Below are 27,197 nucleotides of genomic sequence, written 5' to 3'. Positions count from 1 at the left end.
AACTCTAGTATTGTAAATGAAGACTACAGTGTAAAGACTACACTCACAAGAAATCCAAATGCATGAATGAAAAAAAGAAGATAAAACCACTCAGGCAATGTTAATCCTTTCTGAAATCAAGTCAGACTGCTATTTCAGAGTTTATGACCTTAAATTAGAATGAATTGATATTAAAAGCCTCATTGCTCTTTAAAAATGTCCCCCTCTTTTACCTTTCCATGTGCCTGGACTTCAAGGAAGAATTAAGGCTCTTCAGGTGCCTTGAAAGTATTTACTACCTCTGAGGCATAACTTAAATTTTGATTTACCAGAGTTTAAAAAGTCAGCACAGAGCTGATTGCAACAATTGTGTAAGGAAATGCACAAACTTTGAGCTCAGATGACTCATTTTTATGCTTGATTTGTGATTTAGCAGCAGCATATTAAAGTGGTGATACTTCTAAATGCAACTGGAATATTTTCTTTTCATAAGGCCATTTAATACATAACAAAACACCGTAGAAAATAGTGGGAAGCTTGTCTCATTGATTTTAATGGGAATTTGTTTCCCAAGAAGAATTTGCTGGTTCAGTATTTTCCTAGTTGTGCAAAAACAATTTGCATGGAAAATAGATTTGACTTACTTAGGCTTTTGATGCTGCAGAAAGAGGGAAAAACATATTTGGGGGTTCTTATGTGGCTTCAAAGAGTCCTTTGCTGCGATGACTGCAGCATTTGCAGAGTTGCCAGCATTTGCAAAAACAAGCAAGCACCTCAGTTCCCATGGTGGGACAAACGACAGGAGTCACATTTTCAGGAGGAACTAACCCTGGCCCTTTCTTGCGCAGCTGGTCAGCCCAGGGCTGCAGGCACGTGTCTGGAAAGAGTTGAGCTTGGGCATGGGTAGGGAGAGAACAAATGTGTTTCCATCCCCCTCAGCCCCTGCTTGACCATGCACACTGAACATCCAGCCAGGAGAGTCCTGGGGAAATCGGAGGGACCATTCCCCTCTCTCATTTCAGACCACCCTGACACACACCTACTCCGGCAGCACTCAATGACTTGGGATTTGGGTTGAAATACTGACACAAACTGCTGAAAAATTTCTGGGCTTACAGGTCAAATTTTCATAAGGAAGAGAATGAAATTGTTCATCATAATGACACTGCATAATATTGTGTAACAGCCTCTGGAATGAAACCTCCTCTTGGGCCTGAATTATGTGGTTCCTGATGTGTTTGGTGAGGGTCACATCTTTCTGTGGACAGATCTGGCACCAGCCACACTGCTGCCTCTTCTATCCAGCATATCAGGCCCCATCCTGCTGATATCTGCTGACTTGTGGCTTCTGTTATCTCTCCTTCCCTTCCTGCCTCCCCAGACAGAGACATGACCTTGACTGGGTTCCACACCTACAGCACATCTACAGCTTTTTGGGTGCCAGCTGGCGGCAGTTTCCTCCCCAGAGTGTATTTATTTATCCTTTATCCGAGTAAGGACCTCAGGCAAATATCAGAACCTGGTGGAAGCAACCTTCCCTGGACACCAGCCCATTTGGTCTCCTCAGTAAAATGCTGCCATCATCCCTTACCCTTGCTGGAGTTGAGCAGGAGCCCTGGGATCATTGCTGCCCACTGCAGCCCCAATTGTGCCTGTGCACACCCAGGACATCTGTGTGGTCCCCTCCTTCAGTTTTGAGGACAAATCCACCAAGTGGAGCAATACTTCTGCCTGTGGAGCTCCGCTTCCCATCCACTGGCATGGCTGACAGCGCTGCTCCTAGTTTCCAAGGAGCTGTGGTTTTAAACAACTCTTCTTTTCATTGTAACTTCTTTTATTTAATTTAAGACTTAGCAAATGACATGGGCAGGAACAGAAGAGATGGATAGAACTTCATAACCTTTGGACTTCTTTCAGATTTGCAAGTTGATGAAAATCCTGGGGGAGCTTTTCCAATATTGTTTTCATACTCTGTGTAACTGGAAAAGTGAAATTCTTCTGAATGAGCAGGATGAGGAAAATACTTAGCTCTGACGATGCTGGGAAAATTCTGGGGTTATTTTTATCCACGCGTATAATTTCTGGTTGGAAAAAAAAATTGCCTCTAGTGTTCTGAATATGTGAATTTCTTATCTTCTGTTAGAAAACACAAGCACTGGCAGGAGAAAGCAGACTTTCTTCATTAGTGCCAGAATACTTCACATAGGTTCCTCAATATGGAAAAAAGTAGTCAGAAGAAAAACAAGGAAAGTCATTATCTGTTTTTTTCCCCTTTTAATAACCTTTTCAGTAGCACAATGCATTCAAAGCTAGGCACATTCCCCTCAGTGCAATACGGTCTCAAGACATGATTTAGATGGAAAATTTAAGTAAGATTAATGCAATTTATTATCCGCCAGGATATCCCTACAAACCACACTGCTTGGCTGAATTTTTGATTCTCAATCTAATATTTCAGATGAGATTTCCAGATGGGTGTCTTATTCCTCTATTAGTTTAGTGAGGGTGATATAGAGTTTGTAAAACAGAAGAGGTTAAGCTAGTTTTAACACTTGATTAATCATTTAAATTACTTTGTTACTGTTTGAATCCATTGACTTTTGTTTACCAAGCAACTCCCTGAAACTAAAAGCCAACAAAAACGGCAGGCAGCTTTCCAAGTTGTTAATTTATTCAATGAGTTCTTCAAAGGAGTTCTAAAAGGGGAAAAAAGGAGCAAATTTATAGTTGCATTGAAAGGGTAGAGCAATTCTTGTTCATTGCTTGCTAAAAATGTCTAGGTTTTTATGACTCAGAAAAAAAAGCCAATATTCAAATATGCTGGCCAGCTCCTGGAGACATATATTTTTTTTTAAGCAAATCAAACAAGTGCTTAATAGAGCCTGACTGCATGTTCATGCAAATGCTGATTGAAATAAAATCAACTCGTGTGACAAGCCACACATTTCTTTGCTTTTTATGTGCAAATGTGACTTCATCTGAAGTGAGATTCTGTTCCCCCACAGGAAAATTCAGCGGGAGCAGGATCAGGCCCGTAGGAAGTCAAGAGCACAGGGACAAAGCTTTTTCAAAAGCAAGTATGAATGGGTGATTAAAAAGCCCCCTTCAGTTACACAATATACATGTGTACAGTTTGCAATTGTCCTCTGGGGAAAGGGGGAAAAAAATCCCAAGCCCTAAATCATGAAAAAAAGTCCAGCTTTTGATTCTGCATATTACAAAGTCCGAGTTTGGTAAATTGATTACAATTTCTTTACAGAGACCTATCAGGAATAAACCACTAAGTCTTAGACATAAATTTGAATTCCAGAGTCTCCAGCTAACCCAGCTCATAAATGAATTCCTAAATGCTGACTGTGCCAGAAGACCCAGTGCTGCAAAACCACTTGGCAGAAGCCATTAGTTTCAATGAGATGAACTGCTCTATTTAGCTCTCATTCAAAACTTTACAGAAATGCCAGATTTCCATAAACACAGGTTTCCTTGAATTTCCAGGGCTTTGATTAACTGGTAGATGAGGGTGTCTTACAAATATAGATTTGTATGCAGAGTTCAGCTCAGAAAGCAAGAGAGACTGGAAAGGGACTATAGGCTTTTCTTTCTTTCTGACTTTTTCTCTTCCTGAACTAACAGAAAGCAGGAAAACTCCTTTAGAATATTTTGGAACTAAGGCTTTAATAATTAATAATTATTCTGTGGTTTAACAATGTTGTAGATCATTTTCCTGCCATTTATATAATTTTGTGTTAAGCTTTTTATGACAGATTAATATCCTTCAGCTTTTACAGTATGGTTTTAAAGTATTAAAGCAATGAAAGACGAAAAGAAAAATAAAAAAATCCTTATTTTTTCCTCTTAAAAGAATTCAGTTTGTGAAATCTATTAAAGGCAAAGACTAGCTCTTGTTTCAAGGGACAACCCTTTTATGTTGCTTTTTCTTCTTCTTCCCTTCTTCCTTTCTTCCCTTCTTCTTTTGTGACCCACCCATCAGTCAGTTTTGTTGAGACCAGCAATGATTTTTGATACATTTAATTTTATGTTTAGGGAGGTTAAGTGAGGAGCAGATTTGGTGGTTGTTTGGTTTTATTTTTTTTTGGTTTTTTTTTTGGTTTTTTTTTGCGTTTTTTTTTGTTTTGTTGTTGTTGTTTTTGTTTTTGTTTTTTTCATTCTGAGTTTGAGTCCAAGTCATTGACCAATGACTTTTATAGCCTGGATGTAGGAGCACTAAAGATTAGAAGATCAAGTCCCTCTTTCTCCCCCATCTAATTTTTCCCTCCACCAGCAAATGTTCCTAAAAAACACATAATCTTTATAGTACTATTGTGATCATCATAAATCTATGAATAAATGGCATTATTATTTATAAATGGCAAGAATGCAAGAGCAGCACAGATAATAATATGCAACTATGGTTTATTAACCTTAAACCCTCTTAAATCAGTCATGGAACCATAGCAGCCAAGAAAACTATTGTGGTCAAACGCCATGAGCTCCAGCTTGCTTTTAACACTAGGAATATTTCCCCTCTTCTCCAGCTGTTCCACAACATCTCCTCTCCCAACCAGAGTTTCTGTAATAAAAATTGTAGTTTATGTGCCTGTTTTTTGGTTAGGCTCTGGGAGTCTGATTCAGCATTTTCAATTTTTTTCCCTTTTTTTAGGAAAGTGCTGGCTGTGTGGGTGCTGAGCCACGGAGGCTGTGTGTGGCCCCGCGGCTTGGCGCCCACACAGCCCAGTCCTGCTACAGCTGGCAGAAACTGCTGGGATTTCAGAGATGCAAAGCACTACGTTGGCCCTTTGGCATCACCCCACCCTTCCTGAGCACTGCCTTTGAATAAGCCTGTATCCTCTGGCCATCTAGGGATAGCGGGCTTTCCAGGGCATTCTGCTTGGCCGACAAATGAAAAAGGTTGCTGAAGCCTGTACGTGCAGAAATAAATGTGGTCTAGCTTTTCATTGAGAATTCCCCTCATTTGCCATTGGCTTTTCCTATGGGACTTGCTACCAAGAAGCTGAGTTTGGGTGTAGGTGATTGACAGGGATTGTTGTGTTGACAGAATTGGATTCAGCCAGAGGGGAGAATGCTGCCACCGGAGCAACCGCAGCCAGCACAGCGAAATCAATGGAAAACTGAAGGCAAAACTAAAGAGCATTAAATTAACCAAACTATGCAAAAGATGCCTCAGCTAAGGAGCTGAAGACCTGGAAGGAACTGGGAAAACAACAAATGATCCTGATGAAAATGAGAGCTGCAATGTGAAGATTTCAAGAACTCCAAAAATGAGCTGAGAAGTTTTATCTCAAACAGAACGGAAAAGTAATGTTTATAGAGCACTTAGAGTCATGACATGTATTGGGATACAAAATCCATGCCTCAAATATTCAGACTTCAGGTTGGGATGAACATAATATTGAGTATAAACTTCAGTTTGACTATTGAAACTACATGATCCTTTTTACCAAGGAATGACTGGTGAAATAGAAAAAAAACCCCAAACCCCAAACCCCAGAGATAATTTACTACTGTTGTATTATTTCTCCTTACAGAAAAATCTAACAGGAAGAAACCACTGAAACATAGTTTAGGTCTGAAGAACCATGTTTCTTGAGTATCTGTAAATCTATGAACATCCGGCTGCTTTGACTGGTTTCTGTGAGCCCTAAAGCCCCAGCTTTGATGAAAGGCCACACACAGATCACAGACCCTGCAGGAGAAACCTTGCCTTGGCATGGCACAGAGCCTGTCTGTCCATCTGAGCCTCGGTGTCTGAGAGGCAGCCACAAACCTTGTCTTTCCTAAGAGAAATGGACCAATATTTCTTCTTTTAAAATAGCCAAAGCAAGTCCTGCTCCTATAGCCAGTGGTCTGGTGTGCAGAGCACTCAGGCTGGGGGATCTCTAACAGTGCCTTCCTCACCTGGGTAAAACACAAACCTGTGCCTTCTGTAAACCCTGGGAGCAATTTCAACAGAGATGCTGAGGTTTGGTGTAAGAGTGAGAGTGGAGGAGTTCAAGAGTTAGTCTGATTAAGGGCCAAAGGGCAAAGGCACATAAGGGAAAAATCTAATCCCCATTCAGAGAGCTGGCTGCAGGTTTTCCAGTGCAAGCTTCCCTCATACTGCAGTGCTACAGGCAGTCTCGTGAGCAGCATCCATATATTACTAGTAGCCAAATCACTCTCTGCATTTCAGAATCAATGAATATTGAGGGGCTCTTTGGAGGAGTTTTGAGAAAAGCTGTAAACTGTGTTCTCCACTGAGCAGAAACCTGTGGGATACCACCATCACAGCATTTAGAACATCATCTGTACCATCCATTCTGTGGCATAGATGCCACAGAATTTCCTTCACAAAGATTTTTTGTCTTGCCAGGATTAGGAGGCTTGTGCAGGACAGAGGGAATGCAGAATAAGAGAAAGGCAGAATTTACCACATATAACACTGAACGAGCCATTCATTCACTTTGTGTGGCAAATCTCATGCCCTGCCAGCTGCAGTCTTTCCCAAAATTAGGGGCACCTGAAATCTTTCTCTTATATTTGCAGAGAGATACTGGTGAGAATAGATTATTTTTATTGTGCAAGTGCACGAAACCTGGTGGAGCCCCACAGATTAAGGGTGGGCATGTGAGCATGTGCACACATGCACAGAGATGAAAATCCATCGGGGGGCATTCAGCTGAGTGGGGGATCCAGCTCACTCTTTTAGAAGAGGCATGGAGATGTCTTCACATGTAACTCACTCTAGGTAAAAAATGCTTCAGTAAAATTAAAAAAAAAAATTAAAAAAATAATGCATTTATAACTGGTTTCCAATAAAAAAAAAAAGAGAGAAAGAAAACCATAATTTTCAGTTTTTCTTGCACATTTGAGGAATCCTGCCAAAAAATTTTATTTCAGATAACGGATTCCAAGACCCCATTATCAGTGTGGAGGAATTAATACCCTCTGTTCATGTTTTTTGCCAAAACCAAGTGTGGAAAATGCTCTAACCACACCTGTTTCAGTTCTACAGCACATACACTTCTGCTTGCCAGCTCCCTAGCTGTTAAAATTAGTCAGGGGATTTCTGATACTTTTTTTTTTCTCTTTTCTATTTTGTTTTCTTTTTCAAGGCAGTTACAGGACAACAGTAGCAAGGGTATGTGGTTAGCTCATAGGGATGTGAGAGGGAAAGCAGAAATGCTTTAAAACTCCAGCAGCAGTTGCACAGAGGAAGATTTGGCTCTCATACTGAATTCTGGTTAGTGTCAGGGTGCTATGTCCATGCCGGGGGCATCAGAGAGGGAATGTGAAGTTACTCTGCTGATCCAAGTGGGTTTGCTCAATTCTCTTTTGAGGTATTACCTGACAGAGCTCAGCACAGCACCTGAGGATGCCCATGTTGGAAAGAAGGACAGAGGAGACGTTTTTTTGAAGAACTGCTAAGAGAAAGCACGGTTGATGACAAAGGCTGGTGTCACTCAGATGCTTTAGGGAAACTGATGCACTGCAAATGCAGCAGGGTTCGTTTCAGTGTCCTCCTGTCTCCCCAGGAACGCAAACTTGAACTTAAAAACCACCCTGTTATTATACCCTCCAGGCCCTTGTATCAGTCAAGTGGATAATCCCCCCAGTAGCCCCTCGGACCACTGTTCAATTCTCCACTGTCCAGGCACTGGCCTTCTATGCTCTGAGTGAACAAGTGAAATCTCCCTGGTGAGCAGATTTGAACAAATTATGTGCCACATTATACAACAGCCAGGACTTGTTTGGTCCTCCTAAAATTTTCTGTAAAATGTGCACTGTCTATAAGATTTGAGCTACAAAGAAAGATTTTTATACAACTAGCTTTAGTTATCTCTAAATATTTTTATCTCTGTTAGACAGATTTCCCGGTTTAGACATACAATCAAATCTGGTTAAAGATGCACTGAAATGTACAAGATCAAGGAAAAATATTAACCAATGAATTACATATCATCTATACTACATTAGCACAATACATTACAAAATGAGTACTTCTGCTACAGAACTGATGAGTAAAAATAGTTTCAGAAAAAACACTAACAACTTTCCCAGGATATATTTTTTTTTTCATTTTTAGAAAATTGCTGTCTTTAGTTTGTTACATAATATCTGCTGGAAATGCTCTGCTCCCTTTCACTTTTATTTATACTCATTATTCTCAGAATTTTCACAATGGTACAGTGATTTACCCTCGAGGTGCCTCATGCCCTCCTCCACAAAAAACTCTTTTCATTTTGTTTGCATTGTAAGCTACAATAAATATAATGAAAGAACCTCATGATTCACAGGCCATGCAAAACTCTTATACAGAAATTTTCTTTATGTCTCATGAAAGAAGCATAATAAATTGAGAAGTCTGCTAACCGTGAAACACTGAAGGAAAAGTAGGGAGCATCAGTACAACTGCAATATCAAGGCAAGGAAGATGGTTTTCAAATTTGAATTTGACATTTGAATTCCAGAAATTCAGATCTAAAGAATGGTTCTAGGAACCAAAAAAACCACAAATTTGGATTCTTTCCTATTTATTCCTCAAACTAGCAGGTCTTTTCCTTTCTTTTTATTTGAGAAACTGAATCCCACTCTCTTTATAGTGTCTCCCCAAAATGGTTAATTTAGAAGTACCCAAGGGATAGTTTAATTGCCATTGTAGGCTAATGAGTTTGGGGCTGGGTGGGTGATAATTTTTTGCAGATATTTAATAAGGTGTATAAACACCTGGCTAGTTTTTTCTCTCCTGAAACACAAAGATTTCAGCAGTTAGACACTTCTCTTGACTAATCAAAAGAGGAGTTTAGAGCAGCCCAGCTCCCTGCCCATGCCCTTGATGGCGACTGTTTTTAGGTCCCTGATGTTTATTTGGCTCCTTACACCATTCAGTACATCACATGCTCTACTATATTGTGTAATTTTTGAAAGCCTAAATGTCATGCAGTAGTAGTCAAAAGCCTTAAAATGTCTCTTATATTTATGTAGTCATTTTTATCAAGCGAGTTATAATCTCACCAGAGGATGTAATCAGATCTGTCCAAGGAGACTGATGTTCATAAAACAATGTTGGCTAACATTATTTCTTTTCCAGGCTTTTACTTCTTCTTTGATTATATCTTGTGTCAGTTTTATTCCTGGTTCTGCAATTGGAAACCCACAATAACAGTGCTATAATGTTTCACAAATCTGCTCATGGTCAGCTCTCCTGTTGATTCAAACTGTGAGCATTTAGCTTTTTTATATTCTTTTTTTTCTTCCAAGAATCCAGAAGTTATTTAAGTAATTTAGGAATCCTCTCAAAAAAACGTGTGTGGAACCAAAGCAGGACACTATGTGCTGGCATACAGAGATGAGTTATGGCAACTAAACAACTTACCACCCACCCCTTGACGAGCTGCCTGTGCACTGTGACTCTGATGGGGCTATCCTGAGGTTAGAGTTACACCACATGAGTAGGATGAGTTCTCAGCTCAAGCATTCCAAGGTGGTTATAGTACTTTGGCTGAGGAATGGCAACTTCTTTATGGTGTTGCCATGGCATTTTGTTGAATCTGCAACAAGGAATCACTTATAAAAATGGGGCACAGGCTCCTAAGTCCTTTTGGTTCATTGGAATTGCATCCACCACCTCATTCAGTGATCCAAACTCATGCACACACGTGCAAATACTCCTTTTTCCATTGACAGTCAGCCAGCCTGTGTAGCAGAAAGCAGTGGTAGCTCTGCTACTGAGCAGGTATGCCCATGAGCCAGCAAAGCACACCCTACACTGGCTGTCCAACCAGATGGCTTCCAGAGCTCTTCTGCATACACACCGTGTTTATCAGAACAGTGAAATCCACGGTAGTACCTTTTTAAAATCCTATTTCCCTTCTTTCCTGGCTATTTATGCAAACAGCATTTTGAAAAACACACAGACACTATTCTTTCCTGGCAAAAGTGTTGGAGTTTCTTGTGTTTTTTATATTCTATTGGTTCAGGAATGCTTTTGCACTTAACACCTCCGCGAACTTTTTTTGTGACACAATATCTCATCTGGTAGCTCCATTCTGAGATGGCTGGCTGGAGTGCCAAATACAAGGTCCAAACCCTATCTTCCCCAGGTGCTAAATTACCTTTCCTGATAGTCTGTAGCAAAATCTGTGGAGGTGTTTGATTTAGGCTCGAACGGTACACTCAGATCCCAGCCATTCCCTCTTCCGGACACCCAATAGCCCTGCGAATATTCCAAACTGATAGTGTCACACGTGAACAGGTGGTGGTCTGAGAAAACACTTTTCTCTGCATTTTTCCCAAGCAGAGATCAACTGTGGATGTTGTAGGGAAAAAATAAAGAGCAGAGGTGTGTGTGGAAAGTCAGGGTTGTGGATGTGCTCAAGCCATAGCTGCCCGCAGTGTGTTGCCTGCTAGAATGGGACAAAACATCTTCGAGCATTCACTTGAGCCCAGCCTGTGCTCTGGCAATTCATACACAATTTCTTGTGACTTCCAAAGAGCACCTCACAGCCTGAATTACAGCCCAGAGGCCATCCAGGAATGCCACTAGCAGAGCATGAACTTAGCCAGGACAGTTTTAGCTGGCAGCCTCCTTGTGAGGGGGCACAGCTTTCTCCCCTTGTGCCACCCTTCTTCTCTGCCTCAGCCCATGGAAATCAGCTGTGCTTCCCCTCCTCTCCCTGGCACAAGAACCTCAGGCCAAATCTTGTGCCAGGTACCCTGGGCAGTGGAACATCTGGGCATTACCAGAACCCAGCGCTGTGGGTCCATTCCCATCATCTTGGTGGGAAGAGATGGAATAATTGCCCCTCAAACAACAGCTCATCACCAGCTGCCTGGGCATCTGCCCTGATTCTCCTTGCAAAAAGAGCTTTGCTTTGCTTTGCTTTTATTCTTGGTGTTTTGTGCTCTATTTTTCTTTTGCTAGTGTTTCATGCTCTGATACAGACATATTTCTCTGGAAAAGCTCCTGTGCATAAGGATTTCTGTTTTCATTTATGACCTTAAGGGAAAACATCTGTTGCTATTGCTGTTTTGCCATTTGTCTTCAGCTTTCCTCGTAACTGTTGTTTTACTTGTGGTATCATCGTTCTTACTGTATCCCCACTATCTTTCTGCACTGTATCTCCCTCTGTCTGTGATAGGTCACATGCTGGTGTCAGTGTTTTCCGGGACAAAGTCAAATTCTTTATTTTTAGGAGGTGTTTAAGTTAATCTCTTGTCTGTTACTGCTCTTTGGGGTTTTAGTGTTCTATTATCTTGTTCCAGACTAAATTTTCTCATCTGAAATAGTCCCAGAGAGATAATGTACCTCAAAATTTGAATTTTCTCGTTTTTCTCTACAATGGAGAATTGCTAGACTTCCTCTGGCATGCTTTTTATCTTTTTAAGCTGTATTATTGGTGCCTTGATGATGTTTGTTAACAGCTGTTGTAGGAAAATATTGTAAGCAAAACAGAGGCCCAGATTTATCTGACTTATTCAGTCTAAGTGCCTTGTCATTGTTTTATAAAGCCAGTGAGGAAAAAAAGAGGACTGCTGAGATCTTAAATGAGTGAATTTTTCCTCATTTCTCTTTTGAATAAAGCACCACCAAATCAAATAGTGAGACTGCAGTGCAACTGTGCTCTTCACTGAGGCAATTCAGGAAAGGTTAGAGTAAGATGAGTGTCGGTCAAACCACAGAGGGAACACATAACCCTTACCAAGGGTGCCACTGAGGGGCTCAGCAGCACAAAACCCCCACAGAATCTCTCCTCTGTGTTTTATTCCAGTAAAGGATGAGCAGGGAAACACAAAGACAGGGAGCCTCACCAGCTTCAGTCTGTTCTGTTCAGTTCTGTCTTTAGGTGACTTTACTTGAAATCAAACGGTGAATTCAACGCAATTCCCTGACATTAGGTGCTACTGCTAAGATGTGCACAAGCCATGCACACTGAGATATTGTCTGGGCTTTCAGTGAGTGATATGGACACCAGTTTCTTTCCCAAGCATGTTATGAAAGGCTTAATATAATTAAGCTACAATTGTCAGTGCACAAAAAAAATCTGATTCTTTTGAAAGAATATTGTCATGTTCTCTGAAGAATAATGTGGGCAAGCATGGCACTTCTCTATTCCAGATAGTAAAACACAGAAATTTGGTTTCAGGAAGATCAGTGCAACCTTTTTAGATGCACAGGCCTTAGTTGAGTATAAACAAAAGGAAACATTGCTTGGAATAGACTATATTGATATCTTTGAGACAATAAAGAGTAATTACAATAAGACCTTCCAACACAGCTCATCTGCAGGTCTCTGCACATTCCACATTCCCTTCAGCTATCTACTGTCCTCTCAAATTGAAAAGGACACTTTTCCTTTTCTGATTACAACACCCCTATAAAAAGGAAAATTTACAAACCATGCTCTGCCTGTTCTACAAGGAGAAACGTCAAACATCACACTGCAGCGGCCTTTCACTTCTGGATGAGCTGTACGCTAAGATTTGGATTTTGTCTTTGAAAACAAGCAGAGGCTATACATGGGGTTTGAACTCCTCCATGCTCTGGTCTCAGGGGCTCTTTTCCTGTGAAATCAAATGCCTTTCCAGGCTGGTCTTCATGTTATTTCCATTACTAGATGCTGCTTGTGCTCTGCAGGCTCCCTCTAGTTTTTAATTCCACCCAGGATTCAAAAACAGGATCAGATTCTAGTGGAAATCTAGAAATGCTCATGTCAATCCCTTTCCTCCTAGAGTTATGAGGAAAAAATGATAGATGCTATTGCTGAGACACAAGCCAGTCTCTGATCTTAATAATGAAATGTTTTCCTAGGAATCTCCCAACAGCCTTTATACAAAGGGTTTTCAAATTTCAAGCATAAGTTGAGAATGAAAATACTTTTCTAGATTTCCTAGATGGAAAAAAACCCCTTACTGTAAATCTCTGATGGCCAATCCTTTTTTCTCTCATAGTTCAGCAAAATTCCACCCGAGTGGTGCAGCAGAAAAGAAATCCCAATTTTATCAAAACAAACCTATGAAACTCTTTTAAAGGTTTTAAAAATCTTTAAAGGGGAGAGACACCTGCATCCACTCAAAGAGCCCCAGCTGAGTTAAAGACACAGACTGTGTGTTGTGGAAGCTCAAGCCAAGCAGTGAATGATGAAAAAAATCCTCATTTAATTTCTTGGCTTCTGCAGTCTTATCAGAGTGTTCTGCCCAGCAGAAATGAGCCCTGTGAAAAATGTATATCCCCAAGTTCAAATGTGCAGTGTAAAACAATATCTAAAAGAAGTTAATTCCATTGCTTGTTCCTTAAATAGTTTTCAGTGCGAGAGATGGTTTTATAATCATGTGTCTGTGATCAGAGACTTTTGGATAGACACCAAATCAAAACATCAGCAAAGAGAATGGGGTGATGTGGAAAACTGATTTATTCATTCAGAGTCAATAAAGCAAGCAAGCAGTAGCTGGACTGTAAATAGCCCTGTAGAAAAGATTTATAAGTCTTAACATGGGGAGACAGGTTTATCCCAGTTAAAAGCACATTTTGACTGGAAGAACCCGTCACCATGTTTATAAAATGGGGCCTTGCATACAAGATGTAACCTTAGGCCTGTGTGAATTTGAAGTGGGCAAACAATGTCATCTGCAACCATGTTTTTCATCTCTAAAGTGGAAAGCTAAAATCGACCTGAAAATACAAAGAAGGAAGATAAAAATGCTAAGCAAAATAATTCTAGGCCTCAGCAGGAATATGTACAGTGCTTAAAACTTCCCTTTGCTCCAGATTGCTGTGTTTATAAATCAAAATTATATGTCCAGTGGGGAAAAGGGAAGTAAAACTGTTTCCAAATGAAAAAAGGACAAGTGATTCATTTCTGTTAAAATCATAATTGAAAATACAGAATGTAGAAATGCTCTTGGTTTACTCTTGTTTTCATTTGTAACATTTGCTTTGTTGCAGTTAATATGATCAAGAGACTGAAAAAGAAACCATTTAAAGAAACCATTTGCTGCTATAAATCTTTCAACTATTTGAAAAATAATACACATTGCAGGCTTTCTGCACCCTATAAAATAGAGCTTCATCTTTACCAGGGATAAATGCACTTCCTTCGATTTCTTGATAGAACAGGCCTTTGCAGTATTTCATTTATTAAACAAAAAATATCTTTATTGACTGTAGTGTATAAACAACTCTGAAGCAACCCTAGTGAAATCTAATGAGGTATTTCCCTTTGCAGCATGACAAGGTTCAAATATGTGCATATGTGCAGTAAGGAAAATAAAATTGACTCTGACAATCAGATACCCCAGTGAGCTTCTATCTTTGCAACAAATGTGCTCTAAATTCCAATGTGCTTTGACAATCACCATTTATTTCAATGCATCCTCCCCAGACACTCATTCTTGAGAGCCAAATTCCCGTCTCGTGGAAGTCAGAGGGAGGCTTGCCATAGGTATCAGTGTTGGAAAGATTTGATCCTTGCTATGTTTAAAAGCAATCAGATGGATGCGAAATGAAAGGAAATGAACGCGTTTACCCCTTGAAGTTCCGAGGATATTGAAAAAGCATATGTCTGGTATTTTTATTTTGGAGCTCTCACATGCTGACAGAATAACAACTGCCCTTCACGAGTTAGCAAGATGCCTCTTCAAGGCCTTCACAGGCCATTTAGGGGTACAGACAATTATCTTCCAATGCAATAAGTCAGATTTAGGTATGACATGCCCTTCTGATAGTAAAATATTGCCCCCAGGAGTTCATCTGTGCTAGAGACTCTCCTAGGGTTTTGGCTAGACATAGATTGGAGGTTCTTAGATTTAAAGATGTGCTGGAAACATAGCCCGTTGCACCAAGAGGTGGAAAAGGCTCCCTTATGGATAGGGAAAACTTAAAAGCAAAAGAAAAGCAGAACAGTTGTGGACATCTCTGGACAAAAGGAGGACAATACTAACAGAGGGGTTCTAGGGTGGATATGAAATGAATCCTTTAGAAATTCAGTCACTCATAAGACCCTCAGTATCAAAAAATGTGAAGTTATTAATGATGGTAACAAAGAGATAAGGCAGTGAAAAGAAAGATAAGGACAATGATAGCATAAGTTATTTTTTAAAAAACATTGCAACATATGTTGAAAATAAATATACATTCAGATGTTAAATGAATTTAAACATTTAAGTAGATATCATTTGTCTACTGATACGGCTGTGTGTATCAGCAGGCTTAGGTCATGGGGTGAAGATAAAGACTAAGCAGCCAGATTAATGCCATAGAGCCAGTCATCCTATAACTCTGGGAAGTCATATCAGTGGAGGAAAAAAAAAATCTCCAACATACCCTCAAGTCCCAGTGACTTTGCCTTGCAGGATGAGCTCCTCACTTTCTCTGTGTGACATCCATGAGTGGTCACAGCTCAGCACTGCAGGAAAAATTGTGGACATTTGCAGTCAATTCAAAGAGAACAAACAAAACACAAAAGAATTGTGATGAAACTGGGAGCACCCTTCAGGCAATCCCACAAATTAGACGAAAAATAAAGAAAAAATGGTCACTGTATATGGATCGCATAATCTTGGAGACAAGCCAGTTTCTAGCTAGAGACCTTGGATAGCTTTGAAGAGGTGAAAATAAAGAAAAACCAGTTCTTGCCTTTTAATACAGAAAAAAGGTTTGAGCAGCCTTTGAAATGCAGTGGTGTGCTGTTGATTCCTATTTCATGTTTTTCATGGAGGCATGGTCCATGTGTCTACTGTTGCTCTACTATTGCTGAGGTGTTGAGATAACACATAAAAGGAAAAGTGTGACAACAAAGGAGAGTCTCCCTTTTTCAGATGTCATATCAGGGTCTCCAAGCAGCCTCTTTAGTTGAGGCCTCTTGTATTTTTATTTCTATTCCAGCTGTTTCTTAGGATGATTGGTAGAAAGGTGTGACTCCAAGGAAGGTTCGAATTGCTCCTCCAGCTGTTGGGTTTATTATCTATATTTTAATATGGGCAAAGAGAAGACCTTTTGAAAGAGATCTTTTGTGGCCCAGCTCCAACACGTTGGTTCCACCCAGCAGAGTGCTGTGCACTGCACAGCTGGTCCCCTGCACTTATCTCTGACAAGCTGTGTAATTACTACATGCCTGACAGTGCAGTAATACACTTCCCATTTCTAGAACTTCTCCAGTTTAGAGTAAATCTATTTTCAAAAACTAGGAATACACTTGGTAACACTTTCATCAAATTGCTACCACCCACCAGGGGGGACACGAGTTCACAGAGTGGTAGCTCGGAACCGTACTAGCGCCTTGTTGTATTTGCAAGTTGCTAAAAAACTTTGGGTGGGTGAATTCTGGTCACTCTGACTTTTGCTGTGCAACTCACAGAGGGACATTAATAAGTCCTGCTGTAGATCAGGATGCACTTTGCAGGTGTGACAGTAGAGATGCTTTTTCAGAGAGATAAACAGAATTTTTTTCACATAGTCAAAGCACAGATGAAGAACTGGGTGACAGAAAGATTGCATGACTTAGCCAGGGTCATACCGGAAGATTGTGTCAGTGCTGGAAACTGAATGTGAAATTTTCAGCTCCCAGATAGCTCGTTAATTATTTTATCATCTTCTGCCACAATAGGAAGATTACTGAGAGTGCAGTCATTCCTCACATAACTGTTGGGAATGCTGAATGGTTCCAAGTGCACATAAATACATAGGGAAAGAGTAGATTTGAAAAAGACCTGTGATAAACATTGCACCCTGATCTGTATTTCTTCATCTGTGTGTTCAAGTGGCCTAGCTGTAATAGTACTAACATTGCATATCATAACCCATGGGTGGGAATGTAAAAGCTCTGGAACACTGCCTTCAATATGTTCATGCTGTCCCCTGTAGATGGCAATTTCTGTCCTCATAAAATTGCAGCTTGTTTTTTATTTATGTATAGCAACACCCCCTCCCCCTGAATATATCCTCTTATTTCTCATCTTCTACTAAACAAACCACTCAAAAAAGTGAGAGTCTGTGGCACTCATCAGCTTTGAAGGTGAAGCAGTTAATGCAGACTCCTACCTTAGCCATCCTTCATATTACTTGTTACTTTGCTTTTATTTTTGATGTTGCCACCTTTATACTTGCTTTGCTTTAACACTGTTGCCTATGCTTTTTTAAAGGTGAATCCATTCCAAATGTACTTGGTGGGGCTGTGCTTAATATTTGCCAGTGGTCTCAATAGATTTGATGTAGATTTGAGGTGTCATAAAAGCAGAAAGGATGAGCAGGCTATCTAGTCTGACTTTCTGTGCAGCCTGCACTATAGAATTTTACTTACCAGTTCCATGACACCCAAAGTTCCCAACTAAATCTTTGGAACTTTTAATAAACCAAATAAAGCCCCACAGAGGAAGCCTTCTAGTCAACTCTCCTACCCAGCCATGTTGTCTCTTGCTTTACCTTTTATAATTGTCTTTCCAGTGAAACAGGAATAAACAATGCACAAATGCAGAAGAATATCAGCTGGAAAAGGGTCACTAGTAGTTGGACTGTGATATATGATACCACTGAAAAAAAGTCAAAGCAATTTGGGGAAAAAATGGTATGATGAATTACAGGAAATAGTAAATTACAGAAAAGTGTATTCTCTGCTACTTTTTCATAAATCCCTTGAAACTATTGTCATGAGATGATGATTAGAAATTTCAGTAACACAGTGGTAGAAGCAGCCTGACTCAGGGACTGTATTTTTGGTTTCCTCTGCAATCTTCCATTGTTGAATGTGTGAAAAGCACAAGAAAGTGTGTATATGTGAATTAACATTAATCCATGCAAACAACAAATAATTTAAACATTGTAATTTATCTTCAGATAAATTATTTGTTACTTCTAAGCCAGATCCATGGAGCTGCATTCATATAGAAATCAAATTTGGCCTCCTATTTTCATTATAAAACACCATTACAGGTAGCTGAGTAAAATTGTGTAAATAATTTACACTCTTGTAATTTTCCTTCAATCTGCTAATGATTCTTTGAGCATGGTTTTTGTTATAGAAGCACCCTTAGCACTGTGGCCACCTAAGTACAGCTACCAACCAAGATTTCTCCAGTGCTGTCAATTCAATCTCTCACAATTTACTATGCTTTTATTTACTGTTGTGCCTTCTTGTAAATAGACAGGGGTTTACAGTTTAATATTTACTTACTTGATCTCCCAGGCACTAATGAACTCAAGAAGACTCAATGGACTCAAGTCCTTAACATGCATTTCTGCTGGGGTCTGAAGTGCAAGTCTGCAGTGCTGTATCTATTTACAAAGCACAGATCTCCTATCAGAGAGGTGCCTTCTGCATGACAGTAGATTCCTCATTTTCCCTCTGTTTATTTTCACCCATCAGGATTTTATGCAGTGCTCCCTAAAATGGACAGACACCTATTGATTAACTGGCTTTTCTGTCATGCTCCAGGAAAATGAGGAAGGCATATTGATTTTCCGGTTTGCTGCTAAGACACATTTTGGAATTCTGTAGTTTTGACACTGTAACCTTGGCAGGGGCTTCAACCTGCAAAATTAAAACCTAAAATGTGCTACTTCCCCAGCTCACTGCTGTTCATTGCTCATATCAGGAGTGCTATGGTTCTCTGATACAGCAGCCTTCAGCAACCTCAGGCAGATTTCCAGCTGCTGCTGTGGCTCCTGCAGACCCAGCCTGCTGCGTGTCTGCCTCACCACCTCCAACACCAGTTACATGGCATTCAAGATGATGGCAGCAAGCCTGTGGTCTGTCACAGGCAAAAAATAATTTTAACACATGTCCTTTTGTAAGGGAAGAGATCTCTGGTGTTTCTCATGTCAAAATTCCAAATAGTTCCCAGCTTCTCCTGAAACATTTCCCTTCATTGACTCAGGATTAAATGACTGAGCATGTGACAATGTCCACAATGGCATTTCCAAACCTAAGTGCCAATGCTGGGATCCTGAGAGAGGTTGATGGGAATTATGCCTTAACTTCCCTCCTCCAGTGAGATGTAACCACATAATTTGCATTCCTACAGTGATCTCACCTCAGTTCCATGTGTGTCAGCTGTAGGCAACAAAACCTCAAACCCAGCACTTCACTCAAGCTTATGCTTTATTTATAATTATATGAAAGCTCTGATTTCAGTCCCTGCCACAGCCTGAGAGTCTCATATCACCTGTGTTTAACTCGTTTAACTGCACTCATGAGTTGGGTCCTAATTTCAAAGCCAGGCAACCAAAGAAATTAAAAGTATGATTTTCACAAATGCTTCAGCTGGTTCCCTTTAAAAATGAGGTTACTTGCAATGCATGTCTAATAAGGATTATGGTGGGTTGCTATGGGCACCAAAGTTTGGAGATGTTGGCTAAATGACATGGATAAGGAGAAGTGTTTTTTTGCAGGAGCTGTTAAATAAAACTCTCAAGTTTCAATTAAAAAACACAGCTATTTAGGAAGTGGTGACAATGTGCAATCTGCAAAAATGGGAAGCCTTGGACATGCTGTGGTAATAATGCAGTTACTTGAAGCACATTGAAGACACAAATATCTCTGTGGTTTTTTATTTGCTTCCACTCTTTGAGTCATTCTGAGAAACTTCACAAAGCTGTGCACATTCCAGTTATGGCCAAAGCATGATGCACTCCTCACTGCACACAAATAGCTTTACTCCAGAAGGCTTCAGTGTGGGCTGAGAAATTCGCATTTTCCAGGCGCTGGAAAATAAGAATTTGAAGCACATTGTAATGGAGAACTTTGTTTCATGTGTATAAAAGAAGAAGAAAGACAAACATTCTTGGCACAAAGAGACAATTAAAAAAAATAGGGAAGTGGCTACTCTCAAGACTGAAGCACTTCTGTCATAACATGTGCTGCTGAAGTCACCAAAATGTGGCAGTGGTGATGGTGTGGCTTTGTCCTAGCTGGGGGAGAAACTGTTTGAGGGTAGTATTTTAAGCATTTATTACAAAATCATAAGCATAGCCAAATCCCTCAGAGGATTAGGGAAATTAGTTAGTGAAAAAACAGCTCAAAATAATTCTGCATCCCCCAATTTTGAAAATCAAAGAACGGATCCAATGAAATTAATTTCCAGAAGTCCTCAAGAACAATGTGGCATTGGAAAGGAGTTGATTCTGCCCTAGAAGATTCAAATTCAGGCGAAAAGCAGATCCAAATATCTTCAAATAGAGTAAACCACCAAAGCAATAAACACAATTTAGTTTATATTGCTTAAATACTTTATTTTTCCCCTCTGGAGGCACTGTGAAGCAGCTGTCTATTTAGTGACCAGAACTGTTAGATTATAGATCCAGATCTGCACAGAATCAGCTGCCAAAGGCTTCCTGATGCCTCAGTTTACTCAAGGCCACAACCCACCCCCCCTCCTCCCAAAGCAACCCATAAATATATCCAAGAATCATGAATAAAGTAATCAGCACAAGCAGAGGTGCCCATGATCATTACTGAAAGACAGCACTTTTGTTATGATTTACTGAGGTCCACTGGACCCTTCAAGTTTAGTCAGAGTGTGCATTAGAGGTCTGACCATGCCTGCTCCTGCTCCAGTCAATTATTTGGGCTTTTTCTAGCTTTCCCAAGAGAAGCTGCTAAACACTTCCAACAAAGTCTGACTCTTCCCTCACTTTTCTCTGAGCCATCCATCTTCCAGCAAGCTCCATGCTGATAGATCCCTGAGGTCGTCCACAAGCCCAGAAAGAGCCCAAGGCAGCCATGCAGATACAGGAATCTGCCTGGGGAAGGTAGTGTGGTATTATCACAAGATGAGGCCCTCACAGGTCATTTAAAAGACCAAGCTGAGGGCTGCCTTTGAGTCTAAAAGGAAATGCACCCTTGTGTAGGCAGGTTAATATCCAAATTTGCAAAGGAGCTCGATTCCCCAAACCTTATTGGTAGCAGTGGTAAGTACCACACAGTATTTCAGTGGAAACCCCTGAAACCTCTTCAGATAACAAAGCCCAAGAATAATTCTCAGTGCTTGCTGGAGCAGGCCCAAAAACTGAAATAAAGACCTGACCCCTGTAACACACACATGTGACCCATTCCTCTGACAGCTTGTGGAGGAAAGGGCTGGAGGTATGGAGCACGTCAACACTTACCTAGGTTTGGAGGGCAGGGTGCTTTCCCATAAGCAGAAGGAAGTGTTGGAATGTGTTGTTGCTATGTTTTTTAAGTCCTTTTGAAACTGTGGCCCTAAGGAAATGAGGAAATGCAGAGGATGAGGTTACATTGTTATTATTATTTCACATTTTTTGAACACAGGATTATATGGCTGGATTCATATTATATTAGCTTTCTAAATCTTTAAAAACACAAGGCCTACAGTGCACACTCAATGCTTTATTCATTAAATTAATGTATTTCTATTTTTAAAAAATCCTGCCTATCTAGCAAGCATTCTTTTTTGCTCTCTCTCTTTCTCATACTCCTTGGAATACTCTTGTATGAAAACACACATGTGTAAACTTTTATAAATGAAAAATCTAATTTTTGAGTAATAAATCAGTCTTCTCTGCTTTCCTTAATTTTTGACTTGATGTTGACAGCCTCTCTCTGACCAGGTCCCCCAACACCCTCACACAGGGACCAGCCATTGCCTTAAAAACAAGTGTGATCAGTCCTTTCAGACATCCAAATGGCTATCCTGTTTTCCAGAGATGTACTTTCCACACAGAAATGTGTTTCCAGGTGCTTCAAGAAGTAAGAAAGGTAATCTCCATGTTTCCCCTGAGACTGGGAGCCTGAGCCTCCATCCATATATATCAACTTCCATGATTATCAGGTTTGTTGAATATAGTGGAATTGTTCCTGAGTTATGCCACTCTCAGGAAGATCAGAGAAAGGCTCATTAGGCTTGCTGTTCCCTAAATCCCAGCACAAGAAAGATTATGATATTGCAACCACAAGAAACAATCTCTTTGCCACAATGACACTACAGTGTCTCTCTCCTGATATTTTTTTTAATGTAGCTGTTAAACCTTTCTATACTGATTTCTAAAATAATGTCTTCATTTATGTATTTATTTTTTTTAACAAAAGTTTTGTGTGTGTTTTGTAGTGTATAGTACATAGAAGAAAAGAGTTGAAGAATCATCTCGCTAATATTAATTAGCCAATCTGGCACTGTTCCTCTTCTATGGAAGACCAGATTTGGTTGACTGACTTAAAACATTTCAGTGCTGTTGCTGTGTCTTCAGGTATCTGCAGGGATAAATGGAAATGACAAAATACATCAGGTCTTCTGACAGCTGGCCTGGGGTTGTTAGAGATCATCACTTGTCTGCCCTCTGAGGTACAGGCTTGTATGGCAAGAAGCCTTGCCCCCTTGAATATCCTTTTTCCTTCCTTTCTGACTATTGTCTTATCCTCCTGTATTTATCCTGATCTTACTCCTCTTCTCCCCTTCTCCACGTGCCAGGATTCTCTTTGCATCACTATCAAATTTAAGTTTTCTGACAGCTCACCATCCATCCTGGCAGAAACACATATCCTCAAAAATCACCTTTTTCTTCATCAATTTTCACAGATGAGTGAGTGCAAGCTAGTTGATTTCTAGCTGCCATCAGAGTATTTCCTCAACAGTCCTTAGGCAGACACATTTTTTAAAACACTGCAAACAAAAAAGAAATTGTCAGGAGTATTTCTAGCTTTCAAATAACTGTCCAGTACAACATGTTGTGTCCAAAACGCCACAGTAAGATACAATCCATGTTGCTGGAACATGATCTACATGCACAAATCAAATGCTCCTGCCCAGCAGAATTTCATCCACAATAATAGGAAATTTCCTAACATCCCAACAGAGAGGAATCACTTCTCTGCTACTCCTTGAACAGCCACTAAATAAACTCCTCGACTCATCACTGTGAGCTGAGCAGAGAGGACAGCCCGAGCAGCACTGGAGTGCAATGCTCTGCCAAGCACCCTTTACTCTGTGTCACAATGGCCTCTAGTGGATTAGCAGCAATTGACAGACAGTTGCATCACCACCCCCACCTAAATTTCCTTTATGGTTTCCTTCAGGGTAAAGGGAGGACACCATGCTGACATGTGCACCTGCTGCATTTAAAGTCAGAGCTGCAGCAGGGTAGCAACAGAAAGAAAACTGCTGTCTTCTCCCAGGTGCTTTATCAATATCCCCTCTTGTTTTATCAGTAGAGGATAACTGGCTTCTCAATGAAAAAGGAAAAAAAAAAGAACAAATTCATTTTTAACAAGCTTATTTGGTTTTGACCTCCTGCTGTTTTTAATGTCCTCTGATGCAACTTCATTGGTTTTGCTTCTTTGTGTTTCTTAAGAACAATGAGTACAAATTGAAGAGATGAGGAAAAACTCAAAGGAGAATGTGTTTTGAAGTCAGCAGACTTTCACAATACTGCCTTTTAAAGGTTCTCTGTTGTGTTTGTGTAATTTATGCTTCCTGCTTCATAGAACACACTGCCTTATCACTGAAGTTTTTGTGCTGCTATTTGTCTGGTAATGGCAGGGCAGGAAAAGTGTTGCCAGACACAGAAATCTCGGACTTCTACCTGTTAATCTTCCTTTCAGGAGTCAGCATGGACTTGTTTTTTAATAGTGATTCATCCCTCAGAGGCACATTTGGGCTAAAATGCAAGGACCAGTAGATGACCCAGGGTACAACCAGCACCATCCCCACCTCCAGAGGGCTGTCACAAGAGTAGCTGAGACTGAGCATGAACAATCTTGAGGAACTTTCTAATATGGGTTAGGGAAAATAATGACAACTTTTCAGAAAGAAAAGTCAAGTGAGCAAGCTCCTCTTTGCCAGGGTCCAACCTGATCAGCTACGGCCATGAGGAAGGTTTTTCTCCCCTCAAAATGCAATATGACTTTCCAATGTACCTTGTACACTTAGAGAGAAACAGAGAAGAGAAACACTGGTTTTGTTTTTTTAAAAAAAGTATGCTTTATCATTAGGTTCCCTGAGGTCGTTGAAGGCATTAATCAGTCTTCTTGCAAGATAACAATGTGACTGAAAGAAAGAAGAGCTAAGCTGCTGCTTTTGCAGCATTGTCTCCTTTCTTTGGCTGTGGGATATCTCAGCTTGTTCTTAAAGGTTTAAGGTACAAGCCAAGGTGAAGTATTGTCCTCTGAAGAACTATGTATGGTCCCTCCTACAGCACTTACACAAAGATCAACAGCAGGGATTTCTTATGGGTAAATTGACCACAAAACTGGAAGAGGGAGTAACTGATTTCTTTAGGAACTCCTGGAACTTGGTGTAGTTTATACCTTGTAGGCACACTCAGGTAGAGCTCAGTCTTGTGCAAAGACGTGTGCATTGTTCAGATTCAGGGAATCACCTACAGAAAAAGTCAAGCCCTTAAGGAAAATTACTTTTATCTTGGCTTCAGAAGCATGGAAGTGTTAACAGTGCACCAGCAACAGCTCCTGTTCCACAGTGGTGGTGTGTACTTGCTTTAGCACAGATATTCTTTAGCTCCAGACATCTTGGCACATGAGGGCCCTGGTATGAGTCAGTGCATGGACCAGCATCTGGACTCTGAAAAGAAGGCTGCCATGCAGCACAACTCCTTTAGACACCTCAGATTGCTTGGAAATGAGAGAAGCTTAATTACTTTGAGCAGTTATGCTCCCATGTTTGGCTGTTTTGATATTGAGACACGTTCTGTGCTCTGCTCTACCAAGGAAATAAATAACTAAAACCTTTATTTCCTATCAGAGGGCCTCCACAGCAAAAGGATAGAAGAGGAGAAACAGAAAACACACAATACAAAGGCAGGCTTGTGTCTTTGCTAAATATTTTCATTATTTTCCCTGTGGGGCCAGTGGGTTTTTACACACAGCACTAGCACATTTCATTTTGACAACGAGTCAGACTTTCCAAGTCACTACACCTTTCACAACATACTGCAAACTGTCAGTGTGGTAACTTCCTTAAGTTTAATAAAGTTACCTTACGAAATCTTTTGACAGAGCTGGCCAAGAACAAACAAACAAACAAACAAACAAACCAAACCAAACTAAACCAAACCAAACAACGAACCAAACAATCAACCAAAAAACAAAACAAAAACAAACAACAAAAAAAAAGAGAAAAAGAAAAAAGGGAAAAAAGGGAAAAAAAGGGGAAAAAAGGGAAAAAAAGGGAAAAAAAGAAAAAGGCAACTCTAGAAATGAGAGGAGTCCCTAATGAAATGTGATACATGCAATCTGGTAAATTCTGAGAGGAGAAGAAAGAGTTGAGTGCTGATAAATGGTGCAAACTTCTGGCTAAGAGTAGATTTCTGCAGGCTAGACTTAGATAACTGGCACAGTTTTCCAGTGGACAGATTGGCCCTGCAAGCCACAGGTAGATCACTAAGCTTGTGAAATCCAGGCACTAAATTTGAGCCTAAATAAAGTTCCAGACCAATATGTTCTAGAAGACTCAATGAATTGTTATTTGAAGCCTAAATCTCTGGGAGGTCTTTTTGCACAGACCAAGGACAGTTTCCAAACACCCATTTCGAAAAATTCAAAGTCAGTCTACTTTGTTTCAGGGTAGCCACATGATGAGCACAGAGAAGTGTCTTACCACTCACTGTACAGCTGAAGAAATTCCAGGATAACAGTGACCAAAATGAAAGCATGCCTGTCAGTGACTAAAAGCAGAGACACCCACTTAGACCAGATTAAAAAACATATATAATTTAAGGATTAGCAGGCTAGCAGAGTTGGAAGGATTTCAAGCACTTTACTGGGCTCAGGAGGAAATCTCTTTTAATATTCTATGTCATTCAGAAGTAGTCAAGGATTAGTGGTTTCAGAGGAGCAGGTCAATACTGATGCATGAAAATGCTGAGGAAGGTCAGCGCTGTTTGTCCTGGGTGCTGTGGAAAGAAACAGGTATTGCATCTTTATCTATACTGTTTGAAGCCAAAAAAAAAGAGTATGTAACAGGAGAGAGTCCTTTTGACAAGCTTTGTTTAAACTGGAACTTTGTTAATTTACAGATGTCTATGCTGAGAAAATCTGCTGCCTGCTATTCAATGTCTTTTTTTATGTTCTTTCTTTTTTTTTTTTTTTCTGTAACTTTGTGTAGATTATCCCTACACAAGAGATTGTCTGGGGAAATCCACATTTTGATCACTTAAGGACTGATCTTGTGCCAGATCTGCTGTTACCTTCAACAACAGCAGGTCCAGGGCCCTGTTCATTAAGAGCTAATTGAAAATTTTTAGCAATGAGGAACTTTAAAACAAACAAACTCAGTCTTAGGAACAGTACTTGAGGTTGCTAGCAAATTAAATATGGTTTTGGTTTTTTGGAAGTTTTTGTTTTGTTTTCAGTAATGGAAACAGCAGGGCTTGGTAGGCTCCTTTTTCTGGTCTTTGACTGGGGCTGATTTTGCTGAAATAAAAAAAGTATGCATTTTTTCAGAGAAAAAGAAATTTAATTTCCTGAACAGTTCTATAAGTGATTGCAGATCCTGATCTGGACTAGAGAAAAGCCCTTTGGACTAGTCAGGCACAAGCAGAGAATTGAGCCATCCTCCTGATAAAGTCCACTCAGACCTTGGCAGGTGGTTTGTGTACCTGGAAAGCAATCCCACACTCTCAAGATATTTTATGTACCAGCAAGTGAAACCAAGAATACCATGGTTCTTTAAAAGTCTTGTCCTTACATTTAATCTCCATTGCAGTAATACACACTAGGAGGAGGAGGAAGAAGAGGCTAACAGATGAAAACCTATGAAAAATGGCTCTTAAGAGGGCATCACTGAAGGCTTGATTCTGTGCTGCTGAAGTTATCAGGAATCTAACTTAGGGAGGCACTAAAATCATGATCAACAAAGTCAGATTTCACTGTGCTCAGGAGGCAGAGACTTACTAAACCTAGAGGAAAGGCAAGGGGAAGGATGTAGAAGAAATTATATGAGTTTCTGAGTAAAGTATAACCCTTACTTTGCAGCTCTGCATTGCTTGAATCTATGCATTTATTTAACGAAAGAGAAAAGCTGTGAGTAAAAAATAAGGTGAGACAGTTTTCACATCTGCAACCATCTGATGGCAGGTTTGGTCTTCAGCAGCTGCTTTTTGAGGAGTTTTAAGTCCAGTCTCAATTTCTAGTCACACATCTTCCTTTTGATGCCTTTCTACAGCTTGCTGGCAAGGACAGCACAGGCACTGAAAACTCCTGGGGGTTGGGATGAGTTCCCTTGGCAAGCAGTGAGTAAGATGGATTTTGTGACCACAG

At 40.2% G+C, this 27,197-nt stretch overlaps 1 long non-coding RNA gene across 1 annotated transcript; it reads right to left on the bottom strand.

The window, feature by feature from the left end:
• Positions 1 to 19,503: 19,503 nt before the first annotated feature.
• On the bottom strand, positions 19,504 to 21,211 carry LOC117244004. Its single transcript, XR_004496286.1, has 2 exons — positions 21,077 to 21,211; positions 19,504 to 19,672 (listed from the first exon to the last, which is right to left on the bottom strand). It is a non-coding gene; the product is annotated as an uncharacterized LOC117244004 (long non-coding RNA).
• Between the last annotated feature and the right edge of the window lie 5,986 nt (positions 21,212 to 27,197).

This window comes from Parus major, chromosome 3, assembly GCF_001522545.3.
Source record: "Parus major isolate Abel chromosome 3, Parus_major1.1, whole genome shotgun sequence".
Lineage (NCBI taxonomy): Eukaryota > Metazoa > Chordata > Aves > Passeriformes > Paridae > Parus > Parus major.
This window is presented reverse-complemented; position numbering and strand designations above follow the sequence as displayed.